This window comes from Triticum dicoccoides, chromosome 3B (assembly GCF_002162155.2).
Source record: "Triticum dicoccoides isolate Atlit2015 ecotype Zavitan chromosome 3B, WEW_v2.0, whole genome shotgun sequence".
In the NCBI taxonomy this organism is placed as follows: Eukaryota; Viridiplantae; Streptophyta; class Magnoliopsida; order Poales; family Poaceae; genus Triticum; species Triticum dicoccoides.
The window spans coordinates 266,843,644-266,855,309 of NC_041385.1; positions in this window are offsets into that span (position 1 = coordinate 266,843,644).

An 11,666-nucleotide genomic window follows, 5' to 3' on the forward strand; every position below is an offset into this window, starting at 1 on the left:
GATTTAGATGGAGGTTCTGACGAGATGGCCGAGGAAATTGAACTCCGGCAAAGAAAAGATGAAAACACTTGGAACTAGAATTTATTCCACAAGAACAAACTCTAAAGGAAGGGATTAAACACTTTGAGGAAATAAGAATAAGATTTATGTTATGCTTATCCTCATCAAATTTAATTGATGACAACCGGATTTGGCATGCAACTTATTCTTCTTGAAAAGGATTAAGGGGTAAGGCACAAAACTTGAGAAAGTCTTCATGAACCACCGGTAGGATTGGAAAGAACGAATGAATTAAAATGATAATCAAAGAAAAAGAATCTTGAACGAACCACAATAAGAATTGAAAAATGACTGATGAAAGAGAATAGATTACCGGGAAGAATTAGAAGAACCAATATGCTAGAGGGGATTTAGATGCAAAAGAACAAAGAGATCATGAGCTGATAAAAGAACAGTTGAACCACCGGGATAATTGGATAACGGTAGCTGAAATGTGAGGCCTAAGAATTCTTCTGGGACGATGGCCTCCGGTGAAAAGAAACGGGAAAACAACTTCTGACATACTCCGGATGGGTAAGAAAAGGAATATCTGACAAATGTAATAATTCGAGAGGATAACAAGAGATTAGAACCACGAATCTTGGAGAGAACGGGCAAAATTTAGAGGAAAAACTCTTCTTCAATCTTCACCTGACGACGAGAAACACCACCAAAATTACTGAGATACTCTGGGAGAATGAAAAGCGAAGAGGTTGAGCCAACAATGAAAAGAATTTGAAAACGATCTTGGAGAAGGCATGTGACTGATGGAATTCATTCTTACGTCAAACTCGAAAAAGAATTAGGAATGGCTCCGGAATAATTAGAAGAGTCAGGTAAGATCCTGGGAAAAGACTTGTGGGTTAGGGCCCACTGAAGAGAAAAATATGGTTGGAAAGGATGGTTGAACAGGTAGATGATGCACTGGAACAATTGAAATATTTGAATGAGGTGACAACCTTGACTTAATTGGAACACCGACGAATCTCCTGAGATGTCTTCCGAACTCCAGAATGATTGAATGGCGAGAGGCAAACGAGCAAGGGGAGCACTTGAACCACGGAAAAGAATGTGATCCAACCGAAAAAAAACTTGAATTGGGTCCACCGGAAAAGAGATGAAGAATGTCAAACAAAAGAGAATTCATCGGTTGAAACAATTGATGAAAGACTGAAGAGGCTCTGCACGAATGAAATTGATGGTCGAAAGAGACTCAGACTCCGGGAAGGAGAGGGTGGGAGGGCGGGAAAAACAAAGGCAACTTGGAAGGGGGAACCGACGAATATCTTGAAGAGAAAACACCGGTTGAAATCATTGAGGAAAGAAAGCAAAGACTTCGCACGAGTAGGATGGATACTCGATTACGGACTCCGGCTCCAAGAAGAAAAAGGGGTGGGCGGGTGGGAAAAACAAAGACAACTTCGGACAGGGAAAAAAACAACGACGTCGGAGAAGAACTGAGGATTGATCTCGCGAAAGACAAAGAGGTTCGAGTCGACTTGACGAGAGATGCACCGGACAAAAGAGGATGGACAACTCATGAAACTAACCACGTGATCCTAAAGAAAAATTTGAATGGGAAGAGGAGTAATTCAAAACACCTACGTCAAGATTCCTAACCAGAGCGACGAAGGGGCTGAGGAGTAAAAAGAATTCCTACTCTCCGATATAACTAGACTCCAAAAACAGTTTTCTTCTAGACTCGACAACGGCCAAACTACATGAGCAATCAAGGGGGCTCCTATGGTCGGTCGAGGCTCTGATACCAACTTGTCACGCCCAATATGCGATACTATCCTAAAGAGACTCGAAGGTCCCACCAAGGATAGAACCGCATATTGAAACGCTTTTGCAAGGTGGATATCATTACATCAACATTACATAATAGATGGGGATACATACATAAGGCATACAATGCCACACGAATACAACATCATCTTACATAAGAGCACCATCCGACTATGGATGAAACACAAATAGAAACTCAAACGACATCCACCCTGCTAGCCCAGGCTGCCGACCTGGAACCTATCCCCTGATCGAAGAAGAAGCAGAAGAAGAAACTCCAAAACAAGTAACATCGCTCTCGTGTCATGACCATCGCATAATCTGTACCTGCAACTGTTGTTGTAGTAATCTGTGAGCCACGAGGACTCAGCAATCCCATTACCATGGGTATCAAGACTAGCAAAGCTTAATGGGTAAGGAAGGGGTAAAGTGGTGAGGTTGCAGCAGCGACTAAGCATGTATGGTGGTTAACATACGCAAATCAGAGCGAGGAGAGAGCAAACGCAATGGTCGTCAACTAGTAATGATCAAGAGGTGATCCTGAGCTCCTACTTACGTCAAACATAACACAGAAACCGTGTTCACTTCCCGGACTCCACCGAGAAGAGACCATCACGGCTACACACTCGGTTGATGCGTTTTAATTCGGATCTGGTGTCAAGTTATCTACAACCGGACATTAACAAATTCCCATCTACCACATAACCGCGGGCACGGCTCTCGAAAGTTTATACCCTGCAGGGGTGTCCCAACTTAGCCCATGATAAGCTCTCACGATCAACGAAGGATATTCCTTCTCCCAGGAAGGCCCGATTAGTCTCGGAATCCCGGTTTACAAGACATTTCGACAATGGTAAAACAAGTCCAGCAAGACCGCTCGATGCGCCGACAATCCCGATAGGAGCTGCACATATCTCGTTCTCAGGGCAACACCGGATGAACACTACGTACAACTAAAACCAGACCTCAAGTTTCCCTGAGGTGGCGCTGCAAGTGGCTCTAGTTTGGACCAACACTTAGACAAGCATTGGCCCGGGGGGGCTGAATAAATATGACCTTCGAGAGAGCGACTCCCAAGGGAAAAGTAGGTGGTGGTGAGGCAAATGGTAAAACCAAGGTTGGGCCTTGCTGGAGGAGTTTTATTCAAAGCGAACTGTCAAGGGGGTCCCATAAATCACCCGACCGCGTTAGGAACGCAAAATCCGGGAACATAACACCGGTATGACGGAAACTAGGGCGGCAAGAGTGGAACAAAACACCAGGCATAAGGCCGAGCCTTCCACCCTTTACCAAATATATAGATGCATTAATAATATAAGAGATATTGTGATATCCCAACATAACCCTGTCCACCATGGAGCAATCTTCAACTTCACCCGCAACTAACAACGCTATAAGAGGGGCTGAGCAAGGCGGTAACATAGCCAAACAACGGTTTGCTAGGAAGGGTGTCAAAGGTTAGAGGTTCATGGCAATTTGGGGAGGCTTGAAGAACAAGTTATAGGAAGCGTAGCAAAGTGATAGAACGAAGCAACTAGCATAGCAATGATAGTAGTGAGATCCAGGGTAGCGGTCATCTTGCCTGAAATCCCGCTAGGAAGAAGAACGACTCCATGAAGAAGATGAAGCCACGAAGACGAACCAAGCGTAGTCGAATGAATCCTCACAATCGCAACGAAACAGGAACTATCGAGAAGAAGCACAACCGGAAAGAAGCAAACAACATGGTAAACACACAAGCATAAAAATGGCATGATGCACAATCAAGTATGATGCATGTCCGGTTTAATGAGGCATGGCATGGCAAAGTGCAACAAACAATACTACAAGTTAAGTGGAGCTCAATATGCAACGAGTTGCATATTGACAAAAGCCCACATTGACATATTTAGTTTAATCTTGTTTAAGCTACAAAACAATATTAAATGTTATTAAACATGGCAAGAGGTGGAGCATAATTAACCTACCTATCTAGGCAAGTTTAAATGAGGCCGGAACAACAAACAACAATTCCGGAAAAACCCCATATGCATATTTCGAATTTGGTACTGTTCTGCCCTATACACAATTTTAATGTTGTTAAACAGGAAAATAAAGTGCACCATGTTAAACTAGTCATTTTTCTAGCCCATTTATATATAAAGTTTATTAAGATTGGAGCTACGGTTATTTAGTCATGAATTAAACCATTTTAACATGACATTTGTGCAAATTATTACAAACAACAATTTTAAACATTTTAACACGGATGAAAGTTGCATATTGTGAAACTAGATACAATTCTAAGCATTTTACATATATTGTTTGTTTCATTTGGATGCGTGCATATTTAGTTATTAACAATGCAAAACAGGGGCATTTTCTGTAAATAAGAATGCATTGGAAAAATGCTAAAGTACACAGACTGGGAAAAAAATGCACGGGCCAGAAGCATTAGAGTGCAGCGGCCCAGAAGTGGAATCGGGCCCAACCGGCTATGGATGTGTGTGCTCGAATTAAAACAGAGAAGCAGGGACTTAAAACAATCGGGAGAACCAGGGATCGAACACTGAACCTCCTGGATAGATGAGCAGAGCGCTGACCAGTTCAGCTACTGCTCTACTTGTGCAAAACATGGGAGCCAGCAACTCTTAACCAATGACTGAAACGGACGAGCTTTGGAGCCATGGCTCACGGTGGTTGCCGGCGACGCAGCCGAGCACAGCAGTGGCAACCGCGGCTGCAAAGGGCCGGCGGGGGGTGCGGAAGACGATGAGGGTGTGGGTGTGAATGCGCAAGGCGGGGACGAGCAGCTGCTGCTCGCCGGTGTCGTGTGCGTGCTGAAGCAGAGAAAGAAACAGAGGAGCTGGCGCTGTGCACAAAGAGCGGCGGAGGAGCTCGTCGGAGCTGTTCCGGCAACCAAAACATGCGGCGGAGGGCGCGGATGGAAGCTATGCAGAAGGGCGAAGCCATTCATACCAAGCATGCAACGGGAAGTGAACGGATTCCTCAGCGACGACGGGGTTCCGTGGTGGGGCGCGTGAGCTTGATGCTCGCGGCCATGGCGGTGATGCATGGCGAGGCAGGAGCTACAACAGCGGGCGTGCGGAAACATGCTAGGGTGCGCGTGGGGTTGCTCGAGTTCGAGCTCGCACTCGACCCAGGAACGGCACGGCGAACGACGGCAGCGGCTTGGCGGCACGGGGTGAGAAGCAGGGCAAGCCACGGGCATGCAAGAACAGGGGGTAGATGCTACATGGGCATATGGTGCATGCTCGTGCCGTGGACGTACGCAGCAGAGCGGTGGAAGCAGAGGGTTCAGCGCATCCCTGGCGAAGCGGTGGCCGGGGATTTCACATGAACTGATCGACACCTAGAGGATGCGAACGAGGCGGATAAAAGGGCTGAGAGACGCGGCTGCTCACCTAGGTCCCGTAGGACAAGACGAATCGGTCGGAGACGTGACAGATAGAACTTGAGGACGCGCTGATCATGAAGAAGCTCGGCTCCATGAAGAAGACGAAGCAGGGGAAGCAGCCAACGTAGAGGAAGACGATCGCGTTGCCTTGGCCCTTCTGGCTCCTGGCCTTGTTGGAAAACGAACAAGACGACGTCGGTGAGTTGACCCGGAGCGAAGACGACGACGGAGGAGGGATATGGATGCGGCAGAGCCGTGGAAGTGCTCCAGGAACTCTCCGGCAGAAGGGGCAATAGCTATGGAGGCGTGGCTTGGATCTACCTTGCGGCGGCGGCGCGGAGAGAGGAGAGGAAGGGGAAAACCCTAGGGGGCAAGGCTGGGCTTCTTATAGGGGCGAGGCGCGGCTCGGCTGGCTGCCTCGGTGGCCATGTGTGCTCCTCCTCTGTTTTACTGTGAGGGGGAGGTGGCGAGAGGAGGAAGAAAAAGGAGAAGGGAACGGTCGCTGCAGGTGGGGTCGCGGGTAACCAGCGTGGCAACTTACCACGGGAAAAAGAGGGAGAAGCTAGGCGGGCTGCTGCTGCTGGGCCACGGTTGGTGGCTGGGCTGCAATGCTGCGCTGGGCTGCTCCTGCTGCTGTTGTTTTCTATTTATTCAAAATAGAAAAACAAAAGAGCAAATGCATAGAGGGATAGGAGTGTTGTGAGAGATATGACAATATGCCTGGAGTCCAGAATTTGTGCAGAATTTGAATAAATTGCTTTGGGAATTTTTAAGGACAGAAAGATAATTCAACTTTGAATATAATTCAAATTTGAGTCATTTTTAAACCCAACCAAAACATCTTCAAATGAGCTGAAAGTTGGCAGAGGGGTTAACGGCAAGGTGTAGGGTTTGCAGGAAAAGAAGGAACATTTTCTGGACAGGGAAAATGTCACATGAAAATAAATGTAATAAAAAAGAAAGGAGAAGTTTGAATGGAATAGAAACTTGGGTGACATATGCGAGCCAAGGCATGATGATCATGATGCAAATGCAACAAAATGACATATGCAATATCATGAAGCATAGAACAAAGCAAGGATGGTGCAACGCAATATAATATAAGATGAACATGATGCAAGAAGCAAAAAATGACAAGGCACTCAACAAGATCATGGAATAACATATAGGAATGAAATATGCAAAACAATTATGATAATGCAACAAACATAATAAACACACGTCAACAACTAAAATAAATGGAAGGGCAACTGAAGTGTCAGTTTCGGGGCGTTACAGCCTGTGCACCGGACTGCGGTCGCACGCCTCCCGTTCAGTCAAGCATCGCACAACACCTCCTATAACCATTAAAAGACAGACACGTGGCATCACGTGAATGGTTAACAGAACGCACATGATTTAAATTATACAAACCTTTGAGACGTTGAAGTGGCAGCTATTTTTTCAAAATAACTTTGTTGGATGTTATTCGAGTGCGCCTTCTCTCAAAATGGACATGAAAAATACCACAACATGTCGGGTACCATTCCATGATAGCATGCCAAGTTTCATGAATTTCAGATGAGTTTTGGATTTACTAGAGTTTAAAAACAGTACCCTGGTGTTTGAAATTCCTTCCCATTTCTTTCATGGGACCTAAGCATGCACCCAAGGACACACATTTCATATGTCAACCCATTTTTCCACAATGGAGCATGTGCATGTACTTCAAATTTAAATTATGCACATAAAATGCCTAGAAAACCCTGTTAATGTATAAAAATGTCCAAGCGAACCCCAAAATATCCTAAAAATTGACAACACTCCTGTCGTTCTATGTTGCCACTAGGAAAAAAATTTGAAAGCAAGAAGAGGCAATGGATATTGTTTCGTCCCCAAGGGTGGCAGGTTCCCTACCGAAACCATCAGGCTTATTGTGAGAAGCTCTGGTTTGCGAGAACCTTATACCCAAACCAGTCCCAAATGGGACAAAATTTTGAAAGTAAGAAGAGGCAACAGATATCGTTTCGTCCCCCAAGGTGGCACATTCCCTACCGAAACCGTCGGGCTTGTTGTGAGAGAAGCTCTGGTTTGAGAGAAACTTATACCCAAACCTGCCCCAAACGGGACAATATTTTTACCACGGCATGTCGATGCCATTCCATGATATATGTCAAGTTTCATGAATTTCAGATGAGTTTTTGATTTACTAGAATTTTAAAACCATGTATCTCAATGTTAGCGGCCGAGCGACAATGTCAAGGTGTTTGACATTCATTCTCATTTCTTGAATGTGACCTAAGCTTGCAACCAAGGACACCCATTTCATTTTCCAGCCCATTTTTATGGACTGGAGCATGTGCATGCAGTTCAATTTTGAATTATGCACATAAATGCCTAGGAAACTTAGTTAACATATAAAAATGTCCAAATGATCCTCTAAAAATTCCAAAATTTAATACGACACTCCTGTTGTTCTATGTTGACACCAGGAAAAAATTGAAAGCAAGAGGCGACGAATATCGTTTTGTCCACAAAGGTGACACGTTTCCCTAATGGAACCATGAGGCTTTTTGTGAGAATCTCTGGTTTGTGAGAAGCTTACACCATAACCTGCCCCAAATGGGACAATATTTTTTACCCCAGCATGTTGATGCCATTCCATGATAGCATGCCAAGGTTCAAGAATTTCAGACGGGTTTTGGATTTACTAGAATTACAAAAGCAAGTACCTCAACGTTTGCCGGAGAGCCACGGTGCCGTGGTGTACGAAATCCATCCCCATTTCTTGCATGGGACATAAGCATAAACCCATGGACACATATATGATTTTACAACCCATGTTGGTGCACCAGAGCATGTGCATGTAGTTTAATTTTGAATTGTGAACCTGAAATGGCTAGAAAACTAATTTAATATATAAAATGTCCAAACGAACCTAAATAATTCCAATTTTTTACGACATACATATAGTTGCATGTTCATTGCAGATGAAAGTTCTAGCAATTCAAACACCCTCCATTGCCACTGTGACCCCATTATGTAAGTCAAATCAAGATGAAAAATCAAGTAGATCACACATAGTTTATTATCACCAACCATGTGAGATGCAGTACAAAATATCTTGGAGCACCGTTGGAGTATAGTATGCCTATGGCTTACGCGAGAAGGTGCGTCGGCTATAGTCCACAGCCGGCGTGTCAAGCACACTTGCTCGCTCCCCAAATATCATTTCACTGTTCAATTCTCACCGATGAGAGATGGGGACGTGGACCCGTGTCGTGAGGGCAACTTCGATGGCCCACTCGGGTGAGAGCGCGGCCGCAGCCGCCATGCACGTGCTAACAAGGTGCATGATCACGGCCGCAATCTGCGAACGGGTGGCCAAGGTAGCCCAAACGGCCATTGTTGCTTCTCAGGTGGCGGCAACAACATCTGCCTCGGGGATAGCAACTGCCGAGAGCGGCACAATAGCTGTCCATTCTGCAGCGCGGCCTTAGCCCTGATGGAGGCTGCCCACAACCATGTCGAGGCCGCCCACGCCCAGCTCGTGGCGGTCACCACACAAATCGAATGAAGCTTCTCCGACAACGGTCGGCAACCCACAACCGAAGAGTTGGCAATCGCCGAGAGCGTTTGAACACCCGTCCGTTGCTCCGCCGCATACCTTGCCACGACGGAGCCTGTCCAAGCCCAGATCACGGCCGCCCACGCCCAGCTCGTAGCGGCCTTTTCCAAAGGGATGGCAGACACGGATGGCGAGATGCTTGCCGGGTATGGTGCAATGGATGCCATGGAGCCCCTTCCCCAGGAGATCGTCGGGTGCAAGCTGGACATAGAGAAGGTGGCGGAGATCGACGAGCAATAGCTATAGTAATACTCTTTGTTTTGTTTAATTACATCACATGAAAAGGAGAAATCAGAACTATCAACAACCTAACAGCCAGTACCTTTGAGATTGTCAACAACCACGGCAGGAAACCCGGTCCAGTCAGCCAGAAATTCATCTGGTAACCCATCTTTAACCCCAAGATCTACACGCGCGTTGTCGTGAGAAACAACACCCAAAACACACCAACCAAACAAAGTAAAGATGCACCCACGAATGTGTAGACCAACACCTGTAACACCATGGCTACAAAAGGCCCTAAGTAATTTATGCCTTTTTTGGTTTCTAGAAGACATGGTAGGAGTGAGAACGGGGAACCAGCCATCCCCTGGGAAACCGACAGAGCCAACACAAATGAACACATGCATACCGAACAAAAGGTAAATGAATGACCACACAAGATAACATATGTTTTCTCTTACGAATACCCAGAGAACCAACAACAAGAGCATGTAAAACACGGCAACGACGAGTGATCACCAACAATGAGCACACATGAATGCAAGTACTGCATGTTAAGATAAAACAAAGGTAACGGCAGAAGATGTAAACACGGAGAAATGTCAAATAGGAGCAACTTAGACAGCATATTTAATTAAAGGAACTTCAATAAATCATGACGTTGAAGTGTTTATTACAAAGATACCTAATAGAACACTATAATGACTCTGACACAACCTATCCACACTCTCCTAACCAGGCCTTAGAACTCACAAACCGAATTAACCAATTGCGAATACAACAGCTGTAGCTGAACACTTGCATTTACACCAGCGGTGTTGCTCTGTCCACCTGCATGTACCAAAGGCCAGCTAGCGAGCAAGCGCGCCTGCAAGCACCACAGCCGACTGCATAACACCTTTATACGCTAACATGCTCTCATAATTGTAATTCGCAATAACAAACCCATAAACTCCCTGTAAAAACCGGACCGCCTGATAAGCAGCCTGATCATATAAGGAGGAGCAACTGTCAAACAAATTGCCCCAGAAAAATGTGTTTGGCACCGTACTACATCATCCCTAATAAGAACATCGTTCTCAACACCTCCAAGTAGAGAACCATCAGATGCCACCTCTTGAACATATGAATGGAACGGTGATGTCTACTACACAACCTTCTTCTTGTTGACGTCGTTGGGCCTGCAAGTGCACATGTTTGTAGGACAGTAGCAAATTTCCCTCAAGTGGATGACCTAAGGTTTATCAATCTGTAGGAGGCGTAGGATGAAGATGGTCTCTCTCAAGCAACCCTGCAACCAAATAACAAAGAGTCTCTTGTGTCCCAACACACCCAATACAGTGGTAAATTGTATAGGTGCACTAGTTCGGTGAAGAGATGGTGATACAGTGCAATATGGATAGTAGATATAGGTATTTGTAATCTGAAAATATAAAAACAGCAAGGTAACTAATGATAAAAGTGAGCGGAAACGGTATTGCAATGGTAGGAAACAAGGCATAGGGTTCATACTTTCACTAGTGCAAGTTCTCTCAACAATAATAACATAGATAGATCATATAACAATCCCTCAACATGCAACAAAGAGTCACTCCAAAGCCACTAATAGCGGAGAACAAACGTAGAGATTGTGGTAGGGTACAAAATCACCTCAAAGTTATTCTTTCGGATCGATCTATTCAAGAGTTCGTACTAGAATAACACCTTAAGACACAAATCAACCAAAACCCTAATGTCACCTAGATACTCCATTGTCATCTCAAGTATCCGTGGGCATGATTATACGATATGCATCACACAATCTCAGATTCATCCAACCAACACAAAGTACTTCAAAGAGTGCCCCAAAGTTTCTACTGGAGAGTCAAGAAAATGTGTGCCAACCCCTATGCATAGGTTCATGGGCGGAACCCGCAAGTTGGTCGCCAAAACATACATCAAGTGGCACGCGATATCCCATTGTCACCACAGATAAACACGGCAAGACATACATCAAGTGTTCTCAAATCAAAGACTCAATCCGATAAGATAACTTCAAGAGGGAAACTCAATTCATCACAAGAGAGTAGAGGGGGAGAAACATCATAAGATCCAACTATAATAACAAAGCTCGCGATATATCAAGATCGTGCCATAGAGAGAACACGAGAGAGAGAGATCAAACACATAGCTACTGGTACATACCCTCAGTCCCAAGGGTGAACTACTCCCCCCTCGTCATGGAGAGCGCCGGGATGATGAAGATGGCCACCGGTGATGGGTTCCCCCTCCGGCAGGGTGCCGGAACAGACTCCCGAGAGGTTTTTGGTGGCTACAGAGGCTTGCGGCGGCGGAACTCCCGATCTATCTTGATATTCGATGTTTTTAGGGTACGTAGGCTTATATAGGCGAAAGAAGTCGGTTGGGGGGGGGGGTGCTCGAGGTGCCCACGAGACAGGGGGTGCGCCCAGTAGGAGGGCACCCTCCTATCTCGTGGTCTCCTCGAGGATCTCCTGACGTGGACTCCAAGTCTCCAGGATCATATTCTTCCAAAAAATCACGTTGCCGAAGGTTTAATTCCGTTTGGACTCCGTTTGATATTCCTTTTCTTCGAAATACTGAAACAGGCAATAA